Source organism: Pseudophryne corroboree, chromosome 2 (genome assembly GCF_028390025.1).
Source record: "Pseudophryne corroboree isolate aPseCor3 chromosome 2, aPseCor3.hap2, whole genome shotgun sequence".
Lineage (NCBI taxonomy): Eukaryota > Metazoa > Chordata > Amphibia > Anura > Myobatrachidae > Pseudophryne > Pseudophryne corroboree.
This window is the reverse complement of record NC_086445.1, coordinates 259,828,101-259,852,852: the sequence shown is the minus strand read 5'-3', so window position 1 is coordinate 259,852,852 and position 24,752 is coordinate 259,828,101. Positions and strand designations below refer to the sequence as shown.

General features: G+C 43.6%; 1 long non-coding RNA gene across 2 annotated transcripts in view; it reads left to right on the top strand.

The window, feature by feature from the left end:
- Positions 1–24,752, top strand: part of LOC135050711 (uncharacterized) — a 62,468-nt gene that overhangs the window by 25,203 nt on the left and 12,513 nt on the right. The window contains exons 2-3 of one of the 2 annotated variants that reach the window (XR_010241757.1): positions 7,936–8,059; positions 22,808–22,863. This is a non-coding gene — a long non-coding RNA (uncharacterized LOC135050711). Of the gene's footprint in view, positions 1–7,935; positions 8,060–22,807; positions 22,957–24,752 lie in introns of those variants that run through there. The other variant, XR_010241756.1, reaches the window with a different exon arrangement.

Here is a 24,752-nt window from a genome sequence, read left to right as displayed (position 1 = left end):
GCTGAGGTAGGGAACTGAGGCTGAAGCACAATGGTTAAAGACGTGGCTGGAGGTGAAGAACTGCGGACTGTGATTTGAAAGACATGACTGTAGATGATGAACTGTGGAACTGTGGATGGTAGTTGAAAACGTGGCTGGAGACAAGGACTGTGGACTGTGGTTTGGAAAACGAGGCTTGAAGATAATAATCTGCAGGCTGTGGTCAGTGGTACAAAGGCGTGGCTGGTGAAGGAGATCTGTGGAGTGTGGCTTAAAGACGAGGCAGAAGACCCGGGGCCGACAGTGCCCAAAGAGTCTTACTGGACTGGGTTTTCCAGGAGCGCTTCCACAGGCAGTAGCAGGCAAGAAACGGCAGGGCTGCAGCAGCAACAGAGAACCGACCAAGCAGGATCAGGAGGAACCAAGATACAGCAGGAATCCTGGAAGCACAGGCTAAAGCACCTACAACAGGGTTGTAACTTGAAGCACTGGCATCCCTGTCCTAAACCAGCCCCCTTTTATAGGGAGAGCTTCCCCTGGATTGGCTGGAAGAAACAGGAAACAGGAACTATGCTTAAAACTTGGTCTCCAACATGGCGGCACCCAGTAATGCAGACCTTTTTTGCAAAGCCACATTGCTCACTGCCCCTGGTCTCCAAGCAACGGTTCAGCAAGAGCGACCCGCTGTAGCGGCGTCCCGCCGCCACGAGTGGACCCCCTCACCTCCGCTACTGCTGCCCACGGATTCAGCGCAGCAGCCCACCTCCGCCGCTGCCCGCACAACGCCACGGAAGCCAGCCCCGCGGCCCCAGCGTACCGGTAAGACTCCGGACGCTGACAGTACCCACCCTTTTGCAGGTGGACTCCGGACACCTATGTGGTTTAGTTGGAAACTTGGCATGAAATGTCCGAAGAAGTCTTGGAGCATGGACATCCTCTGCATCTGCCCAAGATCTCTCCTCTGGCCCATACCCTTTCCAATCAACAAGGTACTGGATGCGACCATCACGTCTGCGAGGATCGAGGATCTTGTGAATCTCAAATTCATCTCCATGTGCTGATTGGATCTTGGGTGATTTAGGCAGAGCGGCTCTGAACCGATTAAGTACCAGTGGTTTTAAGAGAGAAATATGAAATGCATTAGGAATTCTTAACTGCGGAGGTAATTTCACTTTATAAGCCACAGGATTCAACACTCTTTCGATTGGGTAAGGCCCAATAAATCTGGGAGCAAACTTTTTTGTAGGAACCTTTAATCTTAGGTTACGTGTGGAAACCCAAACCCGATCTCCTACCTTAAGGCTTGGTACAGCTTTTCGTTTCAGATCTGCATAGGTCTTATATCTCTTGGATGTCTTGAGCAAAGTCTTGTGAACTTGTTTCCAGGCTTCAGTAAATTGACGAAGTGTTGACTCTGCGGCCGAAACCTCGAGCGTAGGCAGAAGTTGGAAGTCAGGAACTCTTGGATGGTAACCATAATTAATGAAGAATGGAGAAGATTTTGTGGCAGAGTGATAAAGATTGTTATGGGCAAATTCTGCGAACGGGAGGAAGTCCAGCCAGTCGTCCTGTGAGGAGGACATGAATAAAAGCAGAAAAGTCTCCAGATCCTGGTTCACTCTCTCTGTTTGACCATCCGTTTGAGGATGATATCCTGAGGAGAAGTTTAATTTCACGCCAAGAGCAGAACATAGGGATCTCCAAAACCTGGCCACAAATTGAGGACCTCTATCAGACACGATCTCCTGGGGTAGACCATGGAGTCAAAAGATCTCTGCTATAAACAATTTTGCCAACTGGGATGCAGATGGAAGATTAGCCAGAGGAACAAAGTGTGCCATTTTAGAGAATCGGTCAACTATGACCCATACGGTGTTCCGCCCACCAGACATAGGTAAATCTGTAATAAAGTCCATAGAAATATGGTCCAAGGTCTTAGTGGTACCGGCAAAGGATGGAGTAACCCGGCTGGTGGACCTTTGGAACTTTTATGCTGGGCACATTTTGGACAGGCAGCTACGAATTCCTGAACATCAGTCCTGAGATGAGGCCACCAGTAGGAGCGTTGAATGAATTTAAGTGTCTTATGACCGCCCGCATGGCCCATGAAGGAGGAGGAGTGAGCCCATGTAAGAAGTTTTTTGCGAAGATTTGGTGCAACGAAGATCTTCCCTGGAGGAGGAAGTGGAGAGGTATTAGTTGCAGAAAAAGAGGTGGATTCCAGGATAAATTGCTCTTTTGAACGGTCAGAGGGTTCTTCTGAACTTAGGGAGCGAGATAATGCATCTGCCTTTTTGTTGAGGGAACCTGGTCTGTAACTGAGTTTAAAATTAAAACGGGTAAAGAAGAGTGCCCATCTTGTATGGCGTGGGTTCAGACATCGGGCTGACTGTAGATACAGGAGGTTCTTGTGATCCGTGGTCACCGAAATTGGATGCTGAGCTCCCTCCAACAAGTACCTCCACTCCTCAAAGGCCAACTTAATTGCCAGTAATTCCTGTTCCCCAATAGCGTAATTCTGTTCAGCGGGGGAGAATGGACCTTCTTGTCCTCGAAAAGCTGGGATAATACTGCTCCTACTCCTACAGTAGAGGCATCAACCTCCACAAAGAACGGACGGCTGAGATCGGGTTGTCGAAGAACTGGAGCAGTCGTGAAGGCCTCCTTTAAAGATGAAAAAGCTTCCAAAGCCTCCGGAGACCACTTGGCAGGATCAGCTCCCTTCCTAGTTAATGCGGTTATAGGAGCTATGACAGAAGAATAATTTTGAATGAATCTTCGGTAGAAGTTAGCAAACCCCAGGAAACGTTGAATTCCTTTAAGGGTAGCTGGAAGTGCCCAATCCTGAATCGCCTGGACTTTAGCGGGGTCCATCTGTAACCTCTGCCCTGAAAGAATGTAACCGAGGAATGGAATCGTGGGTACTTCAAAGGTGCACTTCTCTAACTTACAGAATAACTGATTCCTTCGTAAACGAGTTAACACTTCTTTGACTTGTTCCCGGTGGGTCTTCAGATCCCTAGAAAAAATGAGGATGTCATCCAGATACACTACCAAGCAGTCATAGAGGAGATCTCTGAAGATTTTGTTAACGAACTCTTGAAAGACGGCTGGGGCGTTGCATAGGCCAAAAGGCATTACCAGGTATTCGTAATGGCCGTCGCGGGTATTAAATGCCGTCTTCCATTCGTCCCCTGGGCGAATACGTATAAGATTGTAGGCCCCCCGTAAGTCCAACTTAGTAAATACAGTAGCTCCTTTAACACGGTCGAACAGTTCTGGAATCAGAGGTAACGGATATCTGTTCTTAATTGTTATGTCATTGAGACCTCTATAGTCAATACAGGGCTGCAACCCCCCATCCTTCTTTTTGACGAAGAAAAACCCTGCTCCGGCCGGAGATGTAGAAGACCTGATGAACCCTTTCTCCAAGTTCTCCCGTATATACTCCGACATGGCCTGTGTCTCGGGAAGTGAGAGAGGGTAAATTCGACCTCAGGGAGGAGTCTTACCGGGTACTAGCTCAATGGGACAATCCCAAGTACGATGCGGGGGCAAGGTGTCCGCCCCATGCTTACTGAAAACATCTTGAAAAGATTGGTACTCCACAGGAAGGCTGGAAGGGTTGGAAGAACAGAGAGGTCTAACTGAAGGTAAACAGTTCTGAAAGCAGTCTTGTCCCCAAGAGAGAACATCCATAGTTTGCCAATCTATGTGGGGATTGTGTCTGATTAACCATGAAAACCCTAGGATTAGTTCATGAGAGGCTTTAGGAATTACAAGGAAAGAGATTTTTTCTGAATGGAGAACTCCGACCTTCAGCTTGAGAGGAATAGTACGAAAGGATATAATACCCTCTTGGATATAACTTCCATCCACTGCGGTAACAGAAATGGTACGATCCAAAGGAACCATTTGTATTCCAGATCGTTTGACCAGAGCTGACGTAACGAAGCTTTCGGCGGCTCCGGAGTCGAGTAGTGCAGGGATAAGAAGAGAAGAAGAAGGGAGCTCCAATTGGGTTAACAGGATAGACTCTTTTTTGGTATGTAATTCTGAGAATTCTCCTAGCTTGACCTCTCCAGCACAAACTAGGAGCGGGCGTTTCCCGGACGTAGACTGCAAGTTTTAACAAAGTGATCAGATGCACCACAATACAGGCAGAGGTTCCCTTGTCGCCGTCTCTGACGTTCTTCATTTGAGAGGTAGGAGCGATTAATCTGCATGGGTTCTTCCACAGTTGGTGATGATGGTGTTGGTAGAAGAACAACTCTAGGCTTAGGGTGATCTGACCGCAACCTCTCCATACAGCGTTCTCTGTACCTCAGATCTAACTTATTGCATAAAGAAATTAGTTTATCCAACTTATCAGGTACATCCTGAGTTGCGAGGTCATCTTTGATCTTTTCGGAGAGACCGCTCCAGAAAGCTGCAATGAGAGCCTCCTCGTTCCAGTTCAGTTCTGAGGAAAGGGTGCGAAACTGGATCACGTACTGACTGACCGTACGCGTGCCCTGACGCAGGCGCAGGATCTCCAATGAGGCGGCAGAAGTCCTGCCCGGTTCGTCGAAGATTCTTCGAAAAGTGGCCATGAATTCTGGATAGTTAGATAAGATGGGATCCATCCTCTCCCACAAAGGTGAAGCCCATTCCAACGCTTGCCCGGTAAGTAAAGAAATTATATAGGCTACTTTGGTTCGTGCTGATGGGAAGTTGGCCGACTGTAGTTCGAACTGGATTTCGCACTGGTTAAGAAACCCGCGGCATTGTTTTGGATTCCCATCAAATTTACTGGGAGGTGGCAAATGCAAACGTGGAAGTGGTACTGGTACAGGAGGAAGCAGGACCGGAGGTGCCAATGTGGGAGCAGCTGTAGATACTTGAGGTGCCGTCATGGCAACACAGAGAGAATCGAGACGTTCGGACATACTCTGCATGAACTGCACGATTTGAGATTGTGTGGCCTCCTGCTTACTTAAGCGAGACCAGATATCTGCAGTTGAATCCCCTCCTGATGCCTGATCACCCGTCGAATCCATTGGGCCAGTGCTTACTGTCACGTCTGGCAGGGTTTGAGGATCCGGCAGCTGAGATTTGCCCGAGGAGGTAGCAGGCTGTGAATGAACCAGATGAGGGGGCTGGATATAGTTCCTTCGCATGGGACACGGAGCAATGAAGAACGTAGGCGGGGTTTGAGAGTCAATGGAAAGTATTTATTATGTACAGGGCTGAGGTAGGGAACTGAGGCTGAAGCACAATGGTTAAAGACGTGGCTGGAGGTGAAGAGCTGCGGACTGTGATTTGAAAGACGAGACTGTAGATGATGAACTGTGGAACTGTGGATGGTAGTTGAAAATGTGGCTGGAGATAAGGACTGTGGACTGTGGTTTGGAAAACAAGGCTTGAAGATAATAATCTGCAGGCTGTGGTCAGTGGTACAAAGGCGTGGCTGGTGAAGGAGATCTGTGGAGTGTGGCTTGAAAGACGAGGCAGAAGACCCGGGGCCGACTGTGCCCAAAGAGTCTTACTGGACTGGGTTTTCCAGGAGCGCTTCCACAGGCAGTAGCAGGCAAGAAACGGCAGGGCTGCAGCAGCAACAGAGAACCGACCAAGCAGGATCAGGAGGAACCAAGATACAGCAGGAATCCTGGGAGCACAGGCTAAAGCACCTACAACAGGGTTGTAACTTGAAGCACTGGCATCCCTGTCCTAAACCAGCCCCCTTTTATAGGGAGAGCTTCCCCTGGATTGGCTGGAAGAAACAGGAAACAGGAACTATGCTTAAAACTTGGTCTCCAACATGGCGGCGCCCAGTAATGCAGACCTTTTTGCAAAGCCACATTGCTCACTGCCCCTGGTCTCCAAGCAACGGTTCAGCAAGAGCGACCCGCTGTAGCGGCGTCCCGCCGCCACGAGCGGACCCCTTCACCTCCGCTACTGCTGCCCACGGATCCAGCGCAGCAGCCCACCTCCGCCGCTGCCCGCACAACGCCAAGGAAGCCAGCCCCGCGGCCCCAGCGTACCGGTAAGACTCCGGACGCTGACACACACCCAAGGAGGACATAGAAATTGAGGATTTGTGTGTGGAAGTGGAACAGGATGAGGGGGATATGTGTTTACTACTATTATCTGACACTTATGATGATGTTGATGATGTGGTTTGTGTAAGTCAGCCAGCCAGCCACCAGTAGCTGCAGTTGTATTACTGATCGGAGGTAGTCTTTTATAAAAATTGTTTTGTGCAGGCCCAAACAAATCAATCTTTTCAGCAACAAGTGATGGTCCCTGTCGCTGAAATGATCGATTTGTTAAACTGTGCATATCCTGATTAATATATACAACACAAGGGAGGGTAGGAAGATCCAAGGACAATTCCATATTGCACTTCTTTTCTTTGCACTATGTGCTGTTTGGAGCATTGCTGACTGTGGCAACAAACATTTGTATAGTTTATTAAACTGCCACCCTGTCTACCACTGCAGTGTCATTCAGTTTCCTAGATGTGCCATGTTGGACATTTAAGGGGTGTATTCAATAGCTGTTGGAAGCTGCCGTCTTGACTCAGAAATACAGAAGGTTTGGCGTTACCTAGCAGGAGGATGGGAAAGTGGTGAATTACTGGCAGCACTAAAATCTCTGAATGAGATGAATAACTTGGCTTTGGTGGAATATAATGCAAGTGCATACTCTACCTAGCATGGGTGTAACTATAGCGGATGCAAAGGGTGCCATTGATATGGGGCCTAGAGCAGTGATGGCTAACCTTGACACTCCAGCTGTTGTTGAACTACATATCCCAGCATGCCCTGCTACAGTTTTGTTATTGGCCATGCTAAAACTGATGCAGGGCATGCTGGAATGTGTAGTTCAACAACAGCTGAGTGTCAAGGTTAGCCATCAAGGGCCTAGAGGCTTAGGGGGGCCTGGATCTAGGCTATAAAGCTGCATATCAATTTCCAAGATTTGCCTGCTAAGCAATTGGGTCTAATCCATTGCCCAGCCTGAATTGTGTGATATTACATTTCTAGTGATAGGAGTGTGTAGTGGATGTTAGAATAGTAAGGGGGCACAGTAATGTGGCATAATTTGAACTGGAAGCCACTGTAATATATGGCACAAAATAAACTGGAGGGCACTGTAATGTGTCATAATCCGATTTGTTCTTTGTAATGTGGAGGACACTATAATGTTACATACAGTAATAAGAACCGGATGCACTTTAATGTGTCACTATAGCAGTGACGTGTGGGGAGGTAAATTTAGGTAGAGCCACTGTGCGACCACAGTGGTTGCTTAGGGCCAGGTGGGTCCGCCGACAGGAATGAATCTGTGAAGGAGCCACTAATGCCGGTGCTGGTGTCCCATACCACACTACAGTGAAAAAAGTAAAAAATAAATAAATTACAGCGAGCCTGGGTGGGGGAGGAGTGTGTGTGTATGGAGGTTTATGGCTGGTTGGGGGGGAAAGATGGGGGGGGGGGGGGGCTGTCATCCCTGCACAGACCCATGTGCGCCTGCCCTGCATTCCTTCAATATTTTTTTTTTTCAATACACACTGCAGTAGTACCATCCAACCTGGGGACTGTGGAGACTGTACTGTGACATACACTGACTGATAGGGGATTTGGCATACACTGAATAAGGTAAGGGGGGTGGGTGGAATTTGGCATACACTGACTTACTGGGGGGAATTTGGCATGCACTGACTGACTTGTGGTGTAAGTTTTAGAAAGAGGGGCACCAAATAGGTATCTTGCTTAGGTCTCCATGAGGTACAAATCCACCTCTGGCCAGAGCTGATCTAAGCTGCAGCTATCTCTAGCTGCTGCCTGCATGCATTGTGATGTCACAGCCCAGGTCACAGCCCTATAGAAAGGATGCCCAGCTACTGGCAGCCATTTTGTGTTGACATTTTGACCTAGATGGATACACTGAGTAATTCCTGCTTCATTTAAGTGACTTTGGAAGATGACTACTGATAAGGATTTGGATTACATCGTCCAGTAAGGTGCTGAACAACATCTTCTGATAAAGACTTTGAATTTTATCTTCAGAAAAAGAAATTTAATAACATCTTCAGGTAAGGACCAAATAACAACCTCAGCTAACAACTTATGGCCTGTCACACTTACCCCTTCAGACACCTCCCTCCTTCTTTATCTATAGTTTTTATAGAAACAATGGTTAAAGCAAATTATTCATCTTATGTGATGCTGCATGGCTTATAAATGGAAACCATAATCATGGACTTAAGTATAGTGGATGCAATGGGTGCCATTGCTATTGGTCCCAGAGTTTTAGTTGGCCTGGACCCAGGTTATAAAGTTGCATGCAAATTTCCAGATTTAACCAAACAAGAAAGTACACAGGGGGAGATGTACTAAGCCTGAAAAGTGATAAATATCACTGTGATAAAGCACCAATCGGCTCCTAACTGCCATGTCACAGGCTGTGTTTGAAAAATGTCAGTTAGGAGCCGATTGGCTGGTGCTTTATCACAGTGATATTTATCACTTTTCAAGCTTAGTACATCTGGCCCCCTATGTTACAAGGGAGCGCTGGAATAAAAGTGCATTTGTCTATGACAATTTATTATAAAATAAAATGAATATAAAAAAAGATAGATATAAAAAAACAATGCAACACACTGATATGAACCACTGCAAATTAACAGTCCATGATACCACAGATGCTAATTAAAATGTCCACATCAGAGACGCAATTGGAGCTCCAATATAGGATATTTAAGCACAAGCAAAGTGCTATTGTGTACTCCAAAGGTGGACTGCTTGGTTAAGAGGTGTGCCGGTATAATTTAGAACCAATTTGGCTGAAGGTAGCTTGTGCAGCTCACTGAGTGCTCTGTAAACCCATAGAGCAGGCACTTTGTTGTGTCCTCCCCACCACCAAGGTTTAGTTCACCACAGACGTTTGCAGCGCTCAACACAGCCGGCGCTCCGTACGCTGATCCGGTGGTTTAGGGTGGGAGCTAGTGATGGGTAGTTCATGAATGATTAGTTCAAAATGAACTAATCTTTAAAGTGAACTAGTTCGTTCAGTTCACAGCTTTGGCAAAGATTAGTTCATCAGGAAGGAGGAGTCAGACACAGACAGAATAGAGCCAGCAGCTGCATTAGGCTTCTCACTGTCTCATTCACTGGATTTTCACTGCCTGAATCTGATACTGTGAAATGAAAGTTAAAAGTACAACAAAGCCCAGCAATACAGATCTAATAAAAAAATAGCATCTGCTGCACTGCCTAGCCAAAGTCTCTGTGTGTCTGTGAGTGAGCATGTGTGGTCATGCTGCTCACCTTTCTGTGATACAATCACTGTCCTATTAGTGCAGATGTCCAAACACTTGCTGCTACTTCTGGTACTACTGGTTCCTGTGCATACTGCTGTTCTAAATCTTCTGCTGGGTGTTGTAGAGGTGCAGCAGCACTGTTGTTGTTATTCAGCTCTCAGCCTCTCACTCAGCAATACTCTCATGAGTCAGTACATCTCTGCTGCCACAGGGGTCACTGCTGTGCTCAGACATGGGGGTAAATTTACTAAGATTCGTATTTTCCCGTTTCAGGTCAAAGTTCAATCACGAATGACATCGAAAGTGTAAAACTGCAACTTTTTGAATTTGTTACGATGGATTTACTAAACTGTCGTATTCGGGTTTTTCTTTTCTTCCGATGTCGATGTCATTCGTGTTTTTTTTGTGTTTTTTACGGCAGTGATTAGCAAAACATTGCCGACTTTTTTACAATTAATCTCGGACGGATCTGTGTGATCCGTGCTGGGGTTCTATTTTTTTTTTTTTTTAATTAAACACTGTAAAATTTAAAAAAAAAATTGCGTGGGGTCCCCCCTCCTAAGCATAACCAGCCTCGGGCTCTTTGAGCCGATCCTGGTTGCCGAAATATGGGAAAAAAAATGACAGGGGTTCCCCCATATTTAAGCAACCAGCATCGGGCTCTGCGCCTGGTCCTGGTTCCAAAAATACGGGGGACAAAAAGAGTAGGGGTCCCCCGTATTTTTAAAACCAGCACCGGGCTCCACTAGCTGGACAGATAATGCCACAGCCGGGGGTCACTTTTATATAGTGCCCTGCGGCCGTGGCATCAAAAATCCAACTAGTCACTCCTGGCCGGGGTACCCTGGGGGAGTGGGGACCCCTTCAATCAAGGGGTCCCCCCCCCCCCAGCCACCCAAGGGCCAGGGGTGAAGCCCGAGGCTGTCCCCCCCCCCATCCAATGGGCTGCGGATGGGGAGGCTGATAGCCTTTGTTGTAAAAGAAAAGATATTGTTTTTAGTAGCAGTACTACAAGGCCCAGCAAGCCTCCCCCGCATGCTGGTACTTGGAGAACCACAAGTACCAGCATGCGACGGAAAAACGGGCCCGCTGGTACCTGTAGTACTACTACTAAAAAAATACCCAAAAAAAGACAAGACACACACACCGTGAAAGTATAATTTTATTACATACATACACACATACATACATACTTACCTTATGTTTACACGCAGGTCGGTCCTCTTCTCCAGTAGAATCCAAGGGGTACCTGTTGAAGAAATTATACTCACGAGATCCAGGGGTCCAGGCTCCTCGGGAAATCCAGGGGTAATCCACGTACTTGAAAAAATTAACAAAACGGTGTCCCGACCACGAACTGAAAGGGGACCCATGTTTGCACATGGGTCACCTTTCCACGAGTGCCAGAAACCCACTTTGACTTCTGTCTAAGTGGGTTTCTTCAGCCAATCAGGGAGCGCCACGTTGTAGCACTCTCCTGATCGGCTGTGTGCTCCTGTACTGAGTGACAGGCGGCACACGGCAGTGTTACAATGTAGCGCCTATGCGCTACATTGTAACCAATGATGGGAACTTTCTGCCCTGCGGTTGACCTAAAGTGACGTCACCGCTGAGCAGAAAGTTCCCAGCATTGGTTACAATGTAGCGCATAGGCGCTACATTGTAACACTGCCGTGTGCTGCCTGTCAGTGAGGACAGGAGCACACAGCTGATCAGGAGAGTGCTACAACGTGGCGCTCCCTGATTGGCTGAAGAAACCCACTTAGACAGAAGTCAAAGTGGGTTTCTGGCATTCGTGGAAAGGTGACCCATGTGCAAACATGGGTCCCCTTTCAGTTCGTGGTCGGGACACCGTTTTGTTATTTTTTTCAAGTACGTGGATTACCCCTGGATTTCCCGAGGAGCCTGGACCCCTGGATCTCGTGAGTATAATTTCTTCAACAGGTACCCCTTGGATTCTACTGGAGAAGAGGACCGACCTGCGTGGGAACTTAAGGTAAGTATGTATGTATGTGTGTATGTATGTAATAAAATTATACTTTCACGGTGTGTGTGTCTTGTCTTTTTTTGGGTATTTTTTTAGTAGTAGTACTACAGGTACCAGCGGGCCCGTTTTTCCTCTGCATGCTGGTACTTGTGGTTCTCCAAGTACCAGCATGCGGGGGAGGCTTGCTGGGCCTTGTAGTACTGCTACTAAAAACAATATCTTTTCTTTTACAACAAAGGCTATCAGCCTCCCCATCCGCAGCCCATTGGATGGGGGGGGGGACAGCCTCGGGCTTCACCCCTGGCCCTTGGGTGGCTGGGGGGGGGGACCCCTTGATTGAAGGGGTCCCCACTCCCCCAGGGTACCCCGGCCAGGAGTGACTAGTTGGATTTTTGATGCCACGGCCGCAGGGCACTATATAAAAGTGACCCCCGGCTGTGGCATTATCTGTCCAGCTAGTGGAGCCCGGTGCTGGTTTTAAAAATACGGGGGACCCCTACTCTTTTTGTCCCCCGTATTTTTGGGACCAGGACCAGGCGCAGAGCCCGATGCTGGTTGCTTAAATATGGGGGAACCCCTGTAATTTCCCCCCCCATATTTCTGCAACCAGGATCGGCTCAAAGAGCCCGAGGCTGGTTATGCTTAGGAGGGGGGACCCCACGCAATTTTTTTTGAAAAAATAAGCACTTTCCCACCCCTTCCCACTGATATACATGCACGGATCTCATGGATCCGTGCATGCCTATCCAATCACGAATAAAAAAAAAAGGTCTGTTTTTTTTTAGCACTTTTTTACGAGTTGTAATTTTTCACGGCAGTGTTTGTTTTTTTTTGCTTTGCACTTCTTAGTAAATGACCGAGATTCATACTTAAACAGCCGCGTTTTGACCGATGGTGTATTCATTCGTAATTTTTTACTTGGACTTGCAAAAAATTACGAATGGCCTCATCTCTGCCGTGATTAGTGTTTAGTAAATTACCGAGATGACACTTTGATGAAAAAACGGCATCTCGGTCAAAATCGGGAGCTTAGTAAATTTCCCCCATGGAGTGGACTCACTCTGTGGAACTGATTGAAATGCATTGTCCTGATGACTCACACGAGTCACTCTCCTTGCAAGTAGTTCAGTAGTTCAGTCAGTGATTCATTACAGTTCACTGATCAATTCACTGACTCAATGACTCATACAGCCATACGAGTCAGTACAGTACTTCTAACCTACCATGTGTGGCACTGCTGTGCTCAGGCATATGCATTGTATGGAGCTGATACTGAACTGCATATAGCCATGATTCATTCCCCCAGTATATTAGGTGACAAGCTACACTCCCAATCAGCTAAAGACACAGTGCTGAGTGCTGCATGCTATCCTGTAGGGTATGATTACTCCACACAAAACACAGGGGGATATGTACTATGAACCTTCAAGTGACATAAAGTAGAGCAGTTGCCCCTAGCAACCAATCAGCTTCTGTCACTTTATATACTGTTGAAGATAAATGACAGAAGCTGATTGGTTACTTTGCAACATCGCCACTTTATCTCTCTCTAAGGTCTGTTACATTGGGGCAAAGGGACTATTTTTTCTTTTAATTACTGTATTTTAAAAGCAGAAAAAACTAAAAGTGACTTATGACGTTACTCTGGATTTGGGTATTTCACTTGCATATTATGAAGTAAAAAGGAGTACCAACAATGGGATTAATATTGCAGAGATACATGGTTGCTATATAACTTATTGCTTTACTTAAAAATAAAAAAAATCTGACATTTTAAACATATCTGATCATTTGAAAAAGATTATAACTCCTACAATGAGCTAGTATTAGAAATACCTACACTCTGTGTAATAGTCTGTAGACTAGTTCTAAATCTAATCACTCCTTTCAGTCTCAGAGTCAGTGAGTGAAACGATGAACTAAATGAACTAGATGAACTAATCTTCTGAACTAATCTTTTCAGTGAACTAGATCATAATGAACTAATCACCGAACTGAACTAGATTTCCCATCACTAGTGGGAGCAGCGGTATCAGCAGTGTCCACGGGGAGGGAGAGCGCAACTCAGGATTGTGACGGGCTTGCAATGAAAAGCAACCTCGAGTCTGTGGGTGGTCCAGACAACGTGCAGGCAGTGGATGGATCCCTTAACGCGTTTCTCTGTGCTCACAGTTCATATGGTTTCATCAGAAGGTGATCAGGTGTGTTTAGCTATCCATATTTAAAGCGCAGGTGGCCAATTGGTAAGCAGCAGTAATTACTGGTCCACAGGTGCATAAATAGAAAACACCAGATGGTCGCCTTCAACATATCATACAAATTGTATGTAAATCAGCACAGTTGTGGACATACATAAAAAACAACATAAATGGCAACAATGTACTTTTTCAAAACATACAGATATACAATAATAATACGTAACACATTTCTTAAATGGTTACTATAAGGAGAGACAGGAGAATAGGTTGAGTGTAAGGCAAACAGAATTTATAGTACATATGGAGGGAGACTCCTGATAGGGCAGATAGCTTAGTGGTCTAATGCCTAATATTACAAAGCAGGTAGGCTAGGGTTCGAATCCCACTAGAGCTACTTATATATTTAGTCTTTTTTTTGTTATTTTTTGTTATTTGTAGTTTTCCTTTACCTTTTATGAAAATTTCTACTCATGTTCGCACCAGACCCAACCTGACCCTGATGATAATCTAGACATGTAAACTATACAGTATATTATGACATAACACAACAAGTTGAGAAAGCACTGGATATCCTGACTGCACACACCTATGTGTGTGTGGGTAATATTTCTGGCTCCTGTGTACTACTAGCTGGATGATTTAATTAATATAGTTATTGTAAAGGGCTTTACTTACAGACTATGGGCGGTATTCAAATGACATATCACGCCCAATCTCCTTTCTGAAGTGATCCCATAGTAATCAGGTTTAACTGCGTAAAGGGTTGGGCGCCCTCGATACCCTGGTGGTAGCGAGCTGAAATTATTATACCAAGCCCGTCAGCAGAAACAGAACGGGTGTGGAAGGGGGTGAAAATAATTGAATACCGCCCTATGTGTTTTCTCTCTAGACTTCACAGCAGTTAACTACTGTGAAAAAACTCTTCACTGAGCCAGTATGTACCCAGGGTCCTATAGTCGCAGACATAAACAGAGATAAAACAAGTGCAGAGGTAGAGCACCTATCTAGAAAACTGATAAATGTGTCAATAGTCTTGTGACCATAAAATGATAATCCTGTCCGAGTCTAAAGGCAATTGGAAATCATTATGTCCTAACAATGGATAGATGAAAGACTAGTTGGGATGTAATAGCCCACTGAGATATATATGTGTTACCCTATTGATATATAGTGCATGAATATATGCAGGGTGTTACTGGAGATCCAGAGTATATATAAAAATAGGTTTTCAGAAAACAAAACATAGGAAAGGACTGCGCTTTACGCTATTTGATGTCCAAGCTGCTATGGGGGTAAAAAAAGGGGGAATCCACGTTTCCCAACAACAATACAGTAAACAAAAATAACCTCCAAGCGCTAAAGTCTCAAATATTGCACTTATAATAATTCTACACTCTTGATTTTAAGTAGAGATTTTTATTTTAGAAGTTTTATCATATAAATACATTAATTCATTTATTACATAAATATATAAATTACATGAATAATTGGTTAAAAATATTCATAAATTTGAAATATAGAAAACGGTGAGTCCTAATACCGGTATACTACACGTAAAAACAATACAACATTAAACATATATTAATTGGTGACACGCCCAAGCGAATTATTCACCTAAAAAGCAGCAACTTATTTCATGCCAAGTGAATGTATCCCATATAAGGTATAGGGTATCGTTATCTGATCTTGAAGTGTCTTTTTAAAATTGTTAAAAAATTCCAAAAGAAAGGTCCATAAATATTCCAAATCTTTCTTGACCAAATGGTTGGTAATCACTTTAACAGGTTGTATTATCCTCACAACTTACTTGTAAGTCCGTATGCCAAAGGGAACCAAAGCAATCTATGTCTGCCGGCAGACGTGTAAAGGTGCTCTCAGATCTCCGTATGCCAAAGGGAACCAAAGCAATCTATGTCTGCCGGCAGACGTGTAAAGGTGCTCTCAGATCTGAGAGCACCTTTACACGTCTGCCGGCAGACATAGATTGCTTTGGTTCCCTTTGGCATACGGACTTACAAGTAAGTTGTGAGGATAATACAACCTGTTAAAGTGATTACCAACCATTTGGTCAAGAAAGATTTGGAACATTTATGGACCTTTCTTTTGGAATTTTTTAACAATTTTAAAAAGACACTTCAAGATCAGATAACGATACCCTATACCTTATATGGGATACATTCACTTGGCATGAAATAAGTTGCTGCTTTTTAGGTGAATAATTCGCTTGGGCGTGTCACCAATTAATATATGTTTAATGTTGTATTGTTTTTACGTGTAGTATACCGGTATTAGGACTCACCGTTTTCTATATTTCAAATGTATAAATATTTTAACCAATTATTCATGTAATTTATATATTTATGTAATAAATGAATTAATGTATTTATATGATAAAACTTCTAAAATAAAAATCTCTACTTAAAATCAAGAGTGTAGAATTATTATAAGTGCAATATTTGAGACTTTAGCGCTTGGAGGTTATTTTTGTTTACTATATAAAAATAGGTGTTAGATGACAACCACTATTACTACATATTAAAATGAACTCTGACAATTGGAAGCCTAAAATGACAATGAAACATATAGCTATACATTGCTGTGGATGCACATGGAAGGATAGAAATGGGGGGACTTAGATGTTATTAATTTCAATGGAGTCGTTCAAACCATTTGGAAATAGCATGCTTTTCACATGTTCAATTTCTTGTATACTTATAGTAGAGGTGCTACTATTGTGTTTATGTTTGCATGTCGAACTAAACTGTGTGTACTCGTACCTCGTCGGATGTTATTTTTGTGTTCTAGACACCTGATATGTAACATCCTCGTGGTACGACCTACATACTGTACCCCACATATACATGTGATCACATAGATCACATATGATGTGGACAATCAATACTTTCTTGTATATCAAAGATGGTACCATATGAATAAGATTACATTTTGGTGCTTTTATCCACTATAGAACTACATGTGGAACATGTTGGGTTCTTACATTTAGAATTACCTTTACCATTTGAATATTTTTGTAGCCAAGTATCCTTAATAGTATGTTTCTCATCTTGGGATTTAAAATGACTAGGTGCTAGGAAATTTTGTAAGTTAGGGGCCTTTTTTGAAAGTGACACAGGGTCTGTCATCTAGTTTCTTTGAAAGTATTTGATCTGTTTTTAGAATAGGATAGTTCTTTTGGATGATACGCTTAATCTCATTTGATAATGCATTAAATTTGGTTACAAATCTAGGCTGACAATCCATAGTAGTGACCGTATCCTCTAGTGTCTGTTTATATGACAAGAGTGATTCCCTATCACAACTCAGAGCTGCATCCAAAGCCTGCTTTGTAATCTCAGTAGGATAATTTTGCTCACTGAATGCTAGGGTCAATTCAGATGCTTGTGTCTTGAACAGTTATTCAATATTTGAACAGTTTCGCCTAAGTCTGAGATACTGACTTTTTGGTATGTTATTAAGCCAAGGACGGTGATGACAGCTCTGGTAATTAAGGAAGTTATTAGTATCCACTTCTTTTCTAAAGGTGGATGTATTGATACGATTATTATCAACAGGGAGAGCGATATCCAAGAAAGTTATATGTGAGGTGTGTACAGTGCTCGTAAATGATAATCCAAATGTGTTGGTGTTGAGATATGCCAAAAAAAGGGTAGCTTGGTGTGTGTGTCCATCCCAGATAAAGAACATGTCATTGATGTATCTTCCATAGAGCACCAGGTTCGCTCTATATCAGGGCTGGCCAAACCGGTCCTCGAGATCTACCAACAGTTCATGTTTTCCAGACCTCCTGGAGATCTGTAGAATGGTCAGTTAGGAATGAATGCAGCACATCTTAATTAGTAATGACTACACCTGTGCACTAGCTAGGTGGTCTGGAAAATGTGAACTGTTGGTAGATCTTGAGGACTGGTTTGGCCAGCTCTGCCCTATATGGACCATCCCAGACATAAATGTCTTCCATATGGCCCATATAGATGTTCCCAAAATAGGTGCATTTACGCAAAATTAACTTTAACACAGAAGTACTTTTTTTAAGACGTACATGTACATTACTAACTGTATCCACCAGATGGTAGCAACGCACCAACCAAGAAATCTTGTGCCACTGGAAATTCATATAATGAGAATGCTTTTAGTATTGTACTTGGTGTACTCATATTGTCCGTATTCACTGCCAAGCAATATGAAGTTACTGCAATTTAGGCACTGCTTGTTATTTACTAATACCGCTTTTATAGCTAAATGTCGGGTTGCACCCGGGATTTTGTAGCTGCCTCCAACCCCGGATGCAATATCAGTGGTCATGTGTGCATTGTTAGCGCTAGGAGATGAGATAATCTCTTAGCGCCTGCTCTGCCTATGTAGTAAACGGGTCCTGGGTCGCATTGACCCAGCTAACCTGGTTACACATTGCACCGCAACCTGGGTCATACTTGCCTACCTGACCCTCTCCATGAGGGAGAAAATGCTCTGTTCCTGGACTTTCCTGGTAATGTATGATTGCCATCACCCGTGGATAGCTAGTTAATTGATAGGAAAGGCGTTTCACCACAGGTGATGGCAATCACACATTACCAGGAAAGTCCAGAAACAGAGCATTTTCTTCCTCATGGAGAGGGTCAGGTAGGCAAGTATGACCTGGGTCCTTTCCCCGGACTAATCCTGCAAGCTAGCCGATTGGATTCCTGGGTCACTGGACCAGAATAAACCCTTTTACTCTGAGCCGCTCCCAGATTATCAAGGCAATAACCCGGGTTTTTAGCGCCAGTGTAAAAGGGGTATTAAAGGTGCAAGAGTACTTTCATCAATAGCAAACAATTTGACATTTGGAGGTATAGTTACTAAATGGTAACATTTAAAAGCTGGTTTTAGTTTTGGAATTTAAAAGAACAATAATAAACATGCAAACCCAGTCGTGTTTTTGCACTTATTTTTTTTCCTCCACCGAGAACCGCAGATTTGAAAAGTTATTGCTTAATGAATATACCCCCCCAGTTTCATTATTTAACTTGCACAAAACTGATGAAAACAAATTGCAGATTAGTTATACGTGCAGTAATTGATAACTCAAAAATCCGAAGCAATAGCACATTAATAAATGTATCCACCAGATGGCAGCAACATATTAAAACAATCAGTTGGATTTTTTTTCGGGTTGAGTAAAAAAATATTCTTTCTCACTTTCTTTTTTCCATTTAAACCTTTAAAGTTATGTCTTGTGTACCAGAACAAAGGACAAATACTGCAGAAACCACATGTGTGATGATATTAACTCTTAATATGTTTCACCAGGTACATACCAATAAATGGAATTTAATCTGGGTCATTGCACATTTATTGGATGTAAAAAGGATCGGTGCTTATTAATAAGGAAAATCTTTAACACTGATTTATTAGGGCAAACAACAAAATACACCAGTGTATTCTATTCCAAATGAAAACAGAATATAAAGTACAAAGTTCATGAATTGCTGCCTGGGGGTAAAGCACTAAAACTCTTCCCCAGTAGAAACATTACGGATCGGTTAAAACAAAAACAAAAAACAAAAATAGAAATATCGAGTATCTGTTATAGGCCCTACACACATGCCGATTTTTTGAAAGATATGAACGATCTCGTTCATAAATGAACGAGAACTCGTTCATATCTTTCAGTGTGGAGGCTCCAGCGATGAACGATGCGCGCCCCCTCGTGCTCGTTCATCGCTGGTCCCCCGTCGGCTGTGCATGCAGGCCAATATGGACGATCTCGTCCATATTTGCCTGCACTTCAATGGAGCCGCGTGACGGGGGGAGTGAAGAAACTTCACTCCCCCCGTCACTGCCCCCCCGCCGCCGGGTCGCTCGTCGGCCGTATCCGCCATCGGGCAGCTCGGCGGCGGGTCGGCCAGTGTGTAGGGCCCATTAGGATCATTTTAGAACTAAGTATAAGTGAATTTACAATCACTTATAACTAGAGATGTGCAGGTTCGGATTTACCTGGATCTCAAAACGGCATCTTATTGGCTCTTGGATGTCACGTGTTTTGGATAGACAATAAGAAAAATCAGAATAAATCCGAACTTGCGTTAATTTTGGAGTTAAGAACCGAGTAAATCAGAACCCACACACCTCTACCTATAACCAGTGAGGTCAGAAAGCAATAGAAAAAAAATTGCATTCACATATTGTAATGTGTAATGATGAATTTCAAAATAAGTGCTCCATGGGGCTGATACAGTGTTGAACATATGTCCAATTTACGTAGCATACCTAGCATTCACATGTATGTAGGTAAAGTTCACTGACAACGGTTTATGGATTTGTACATCTGCATAGACTGATTGTATTAAGAGATAATAATAATAATAATAATAATAATAATAATAATATTTATTATTATTATTATTATTACTATTATAATTTTTATTATTATTGCCATAAGAAAATCCAAATGATATTCACAATAGGGGTACTAGTGATAAACTGACACCTTTGACTTTACCAGGGCCCTGATGACGAGCTGGTAGAAGGCACCACCTTGGGCACTTTACAATCCTTATTCAGTAGGTTTCCATATTTTTAGATTCAGTTAATGGGATTGTTTATTTTAAATATATATTTTACTTTTACATGTGCTACACTTAAGCAGGGTCCCAGACTCACTTTATAGCAGTTGAGATCTGAAACTGTGGGGGTAATTCAGAGTTGATCACAGCAACAAATTTGTTAGCAGTTGGCAAAACCATGTGCAGTGCACGGGGGGCAGATACAACATGTGCAGAGAGAGTTACATTTGGGTGGGATGTGTTCAAACTGAAACCTAAATTGCAGTGTAAAAATAAAGCAGCCAGTATTTACCCTGCAAAGAAACAAAATAACCCACCCAAATCTAACTCTCTCTGCAAATGTTATATCTGCTCCACCTACAGTGCACATGGTTTTGCCCAACTGCTAACAAATTTGCTGCTGCGATCAACTCTGAATTACCTCCTGTGTCTCTAAGGCTGGGTACATACTTACCCGATCTCTCTTCAGACCAGCGGCGGCTCCTACCTAAAGTAGGTGGAGGAGGAGGGCTGCGCATGCACCGTAGTAATGACGGTACTGTGCATGTGCAAAAGCCCGGTTTCTATGGGCTACATCCACTGCAGCCCATAGAAGCCTGCAAGGGCTGCCCAAAAGGCAGGGAGTGGCTACAGGAAGCCAGCTCTCTGCTAATCGCAGGCCAGTCTAGCAGTCCCAGAGAGAGGAAACACCTCCCAATGGGACTGCCTATCCTGCGGGTGACTGGCAGCTAGGACTTACAGTAGGCAGTCGGCATTGGCTGAGCTAGCGGGGCCAACACGATATGCCTGTGAAGTACGTTGTACACATACATATCATGTGTACACACCCGCCAATTCACATAGGATATATTGTCTGTTATATCGAATGGACGATGTTTCATCAAGTGTATACCTAGCATAAGGCTTTTCAGTATAGTATAGTATAGTATAGTATAGTATAGTATAGTATAGTATAGACACTACATGGTATATTTACTGAAGTGCAGCTTTTTAGAGATATTGCCTATAACAACCAATCAGATTCTAGCTATTATCTTCTAGAAGGTGCTATCAGGGGTGTATTTAAGGGTCCGAGCGCCCCTGGCAAACTAAAGGGCTGTCACCCCCCCCCCCCCACACACACACACACACATTTGGAATAAGGTGTGAGTATTGGAAATGGGGCATGGTCTTGTGGGGGGAAGGGCGTGGACACAATAGTACTTTCCAATTCAAATTATGCCACACAGTAGTGTCCATCATTCACATTACACCGCACAGTAGTGTCTCGTATTCACGTTACACCATCCCTCCCCCCTAATCCACCTTTCCCACAGCCTGACCTTAACCCGCCACCCCCCCCCCAGCCTCTTCAGAGGTGCCTAACCCTAACCCACCCTTCCTAATCTCCCTCCCTGCAGCCTAACCCTAGCCCTCCCGCCCTCGCTGCCTAACCCTAACCCTCCCACGTTTTTGGCATTCTGCATCGCTATCTATGTTGGGATGCCAGCATTAGCATTCCAAGCAGTTTCGGGATGCTGGCGTCAGCTTTCCGACCGCCGGGATGCCAAACGCCGGCATCTTGACTGCATCCTGAATGAAATGCTAATGAGCTGCTGTGAGATGAGCCTCAAATGGACCCAGCCATTAACCAAACACCATTAGTTGGATGGTAGAAGTGCTTACTGTTAGAAAAAACATCAGGGTGCCATCACTTCCAAGATAAAATGATCAATTATACAATTAACTGATATAAATTTCCTTGAACCTGGCCTTGAAATAGGTAAGATATGTATTTTCTTTATTACACTTAACAAGTTAAAGTTTTCGCTTACTTACTACTTACTTACATCTAACATGCATGAAAATCGTGTAGTTTTCCAGGCACAACAGTCCCTTCTCCCAAACACTGACACTTTTTTTATTATCTTCAACAACAAATAGATCTATAGCACTGTGCTATATAACAATTGCTGTGGACCTGGTGAGAGTTTGTTACTGCAGGCGTGGCACCAGTGTCCGTCAGCACCGCACTGCACTAGTGATCAGACTAGTGTCTGTCAGCACCGCACTTGTAATAAGACTCACAATAAACTACAGTTCCCAGCAGCCCTTGCTGCCGGGAGCTCCCAGCAACAAGGGCTGCTGGGAGCTGTAGTTTATTTTGAGTCTGATTACAAGTTCGGTGCTGCCGGACACCAGCGCCGCTCCAGCAGTAACAGACTCTCACCAGGTGCAGTCAGACAGTACTGCTTTTCTATCCTTTGGCCGCGAGTGGTGCAGCCAGGCGGCGCCCCCTCCTTGCCTGGCGCCCCTGGCGAGTGCCATCCTGGCCAATAGGTAGATACACCCCTGGGTGCTATATAAATAAGTAAAATCTGAATGGTTGCTATGGACAACATGTTCACTTCTAAAAATCCGCACTTTAGTAAATATACCCCTACAGGGGTCCTGGCTTTATGTAGTGATTGCGCCCTGCTACAATACTCGTACAGCAAATAGTGGCGGCCCCAGTAGAGGGACTCCCACCAAAAACTTGGTTTTGGATTAGTGGGGTATTCATAAAATTTGTAAAATGTTTTATGGCCATCAAAGCAAGTATTAAATATAATCTCTACAACATGTTTAATTAGAGTCTTTGTTATTACACTATGTTTAGATGCAGAGGCCAAGAGTTTTGGTAGCATTTGGGTTTGATGACAAATCATCTTATCCAGCCACTGGCTTCCATTCTGTGAATATACATAGATGTATTCACACTTAACTTACATAGTTTTTGTTTCTTTTACAGAAGGTGGAACCATTCTACAGGCAATGATGAACTAATTTCACTAAATAATGTGTACTGTAAGTTGAATATGTATAACTATCTGTCTTCCCTAAAAAAGTGTTAGTGTTCTAATAATTAGAAAAAGGGTAATATATTAAGATGGTCTACAATCTGTCCTTTTTTTTTTTTTTTTTACTTATTTTTGTAACAGTTGTTTGAACAATTACGTTATATATCACTTGTATGTTACTCTTCAAATTAAATGTATTTGATAAATGTCACCAATAAAAGTGGTGTAATAGAAAGATGTCAATTATAATAAACAGTCTTAAATTCTAGTTTTTGCTCTATTTTACATTTTATTTTAATGTTATGCCTCTACCAGTGATTGAATTAAACAATGTAAGATGTTTTATACTAAAGCACTGACTTAACTATGTGTGTTATCAGTACATTTCTCCTAATTATACAATTGGCTTGATTTCTGTTTTTAGGTTTGTAGATAACACTTGTGTCACAAATCTATGTTCTCAGGTCTGTCACCTCTCAACTGTGATTACGCCGTCCTGCCAGTACTCCCACCTGCATCACTGCAGGTGTGATAGTACACACACACACACACACACACACACACACACACACACACACACACACACACACACACACACACACACACACACACCTGTACTGTGACAGATCGCAAGCTGCTTGTGATGAATGGTGAGGCTGCAACTGACAGGACTCTTCTTTACATCAATCACTTATCCACCTGTGAAGAAATATGTGCAAAGGAGCAAATAATATATAGCTATATAGAAAATATATTTTATTTCATGACAGTACAATGTCAAATGCTGCATGATAATAATTCAGACATGAAGTCTTGTAAAAGTGTCTGCTAATCCATTAAGTACACTCTCAGACACCATAAAATGAAAATCCACAGAATACAGCTCTTTGCATCATCCGTAGTCCCCATTTTTCCCAAAGATGTACATATGGATATACAATCCAAAACTTAAAAATTTGAAGGATTTGGGCAAATAGGCCATGTGCGTAATTTTGCATTGAAATAGTAATATATATTATAGTTACCAATGAAACAAGTGGGCACGCAGTATTTTCTTTCTGTGAAATTACCTGATTTTTCATCTTGCTTATACTGTAGATGGTGTAAGAAGGGAACCTTAGAGTTAGTGTTATGGTGGGCCCATATTTTGGCCAAAATTATGCTAAGCACCTCAAATTTACTGTGTTATATTGCAGAGTTTATTATTCTGATCAGCCATGTTTAGTATGCACTTGCATTTTCTTTTTTTTTCTGTGTGGAACTACAAGTCTCAGCACGGTAGCATTAGCACCTCTCATTACTGTATGTTTGGAATTAAAGTGTGCAGTCCAAGCCCCCCCTCCACCCCCCCAACCCCATATATCACAGATGGTGTAGCTGTAAACCAATCCTCTACTGCTAATAGAACACAATTCTAGGTTCACTTAGACCAATGTAAAAATAAACCTAATCTATGAAACAGGATGCATTCGATATCCCGGCTTTCGGGATCCCAGCGCTCAGTATATCGGCACTGGGATACTGACAACTATTCTTCCTCTTGGGGTGTCCACAACACCCCTGGAGGGAGGCTCACAGCGTATCGAGTGCAGCAACCCCGCAAGGGGCTCTTTTGCGCTCACCCCGCTGCTGGCATTCCGGTGGTTGGGATCCAGACGCCAGCATGCTGGACACCAGGATCCCGACAGCCGGGATATCAATACCAACCCGTAGCAAACACATCAAAATTACAGTAGCTATAACCCCTCACTGCCATGACTCATTTTGTTATGATTCGGAGTAGATACCTGGGCAGCAGTCTGGATACGAGATGGATATAGTGGGTTGGCCTGATATGTGGAACAACTGTATTGATTGTGTTACTAAGGCAACCAGGTAGTACAAGGTGGCGCTCAT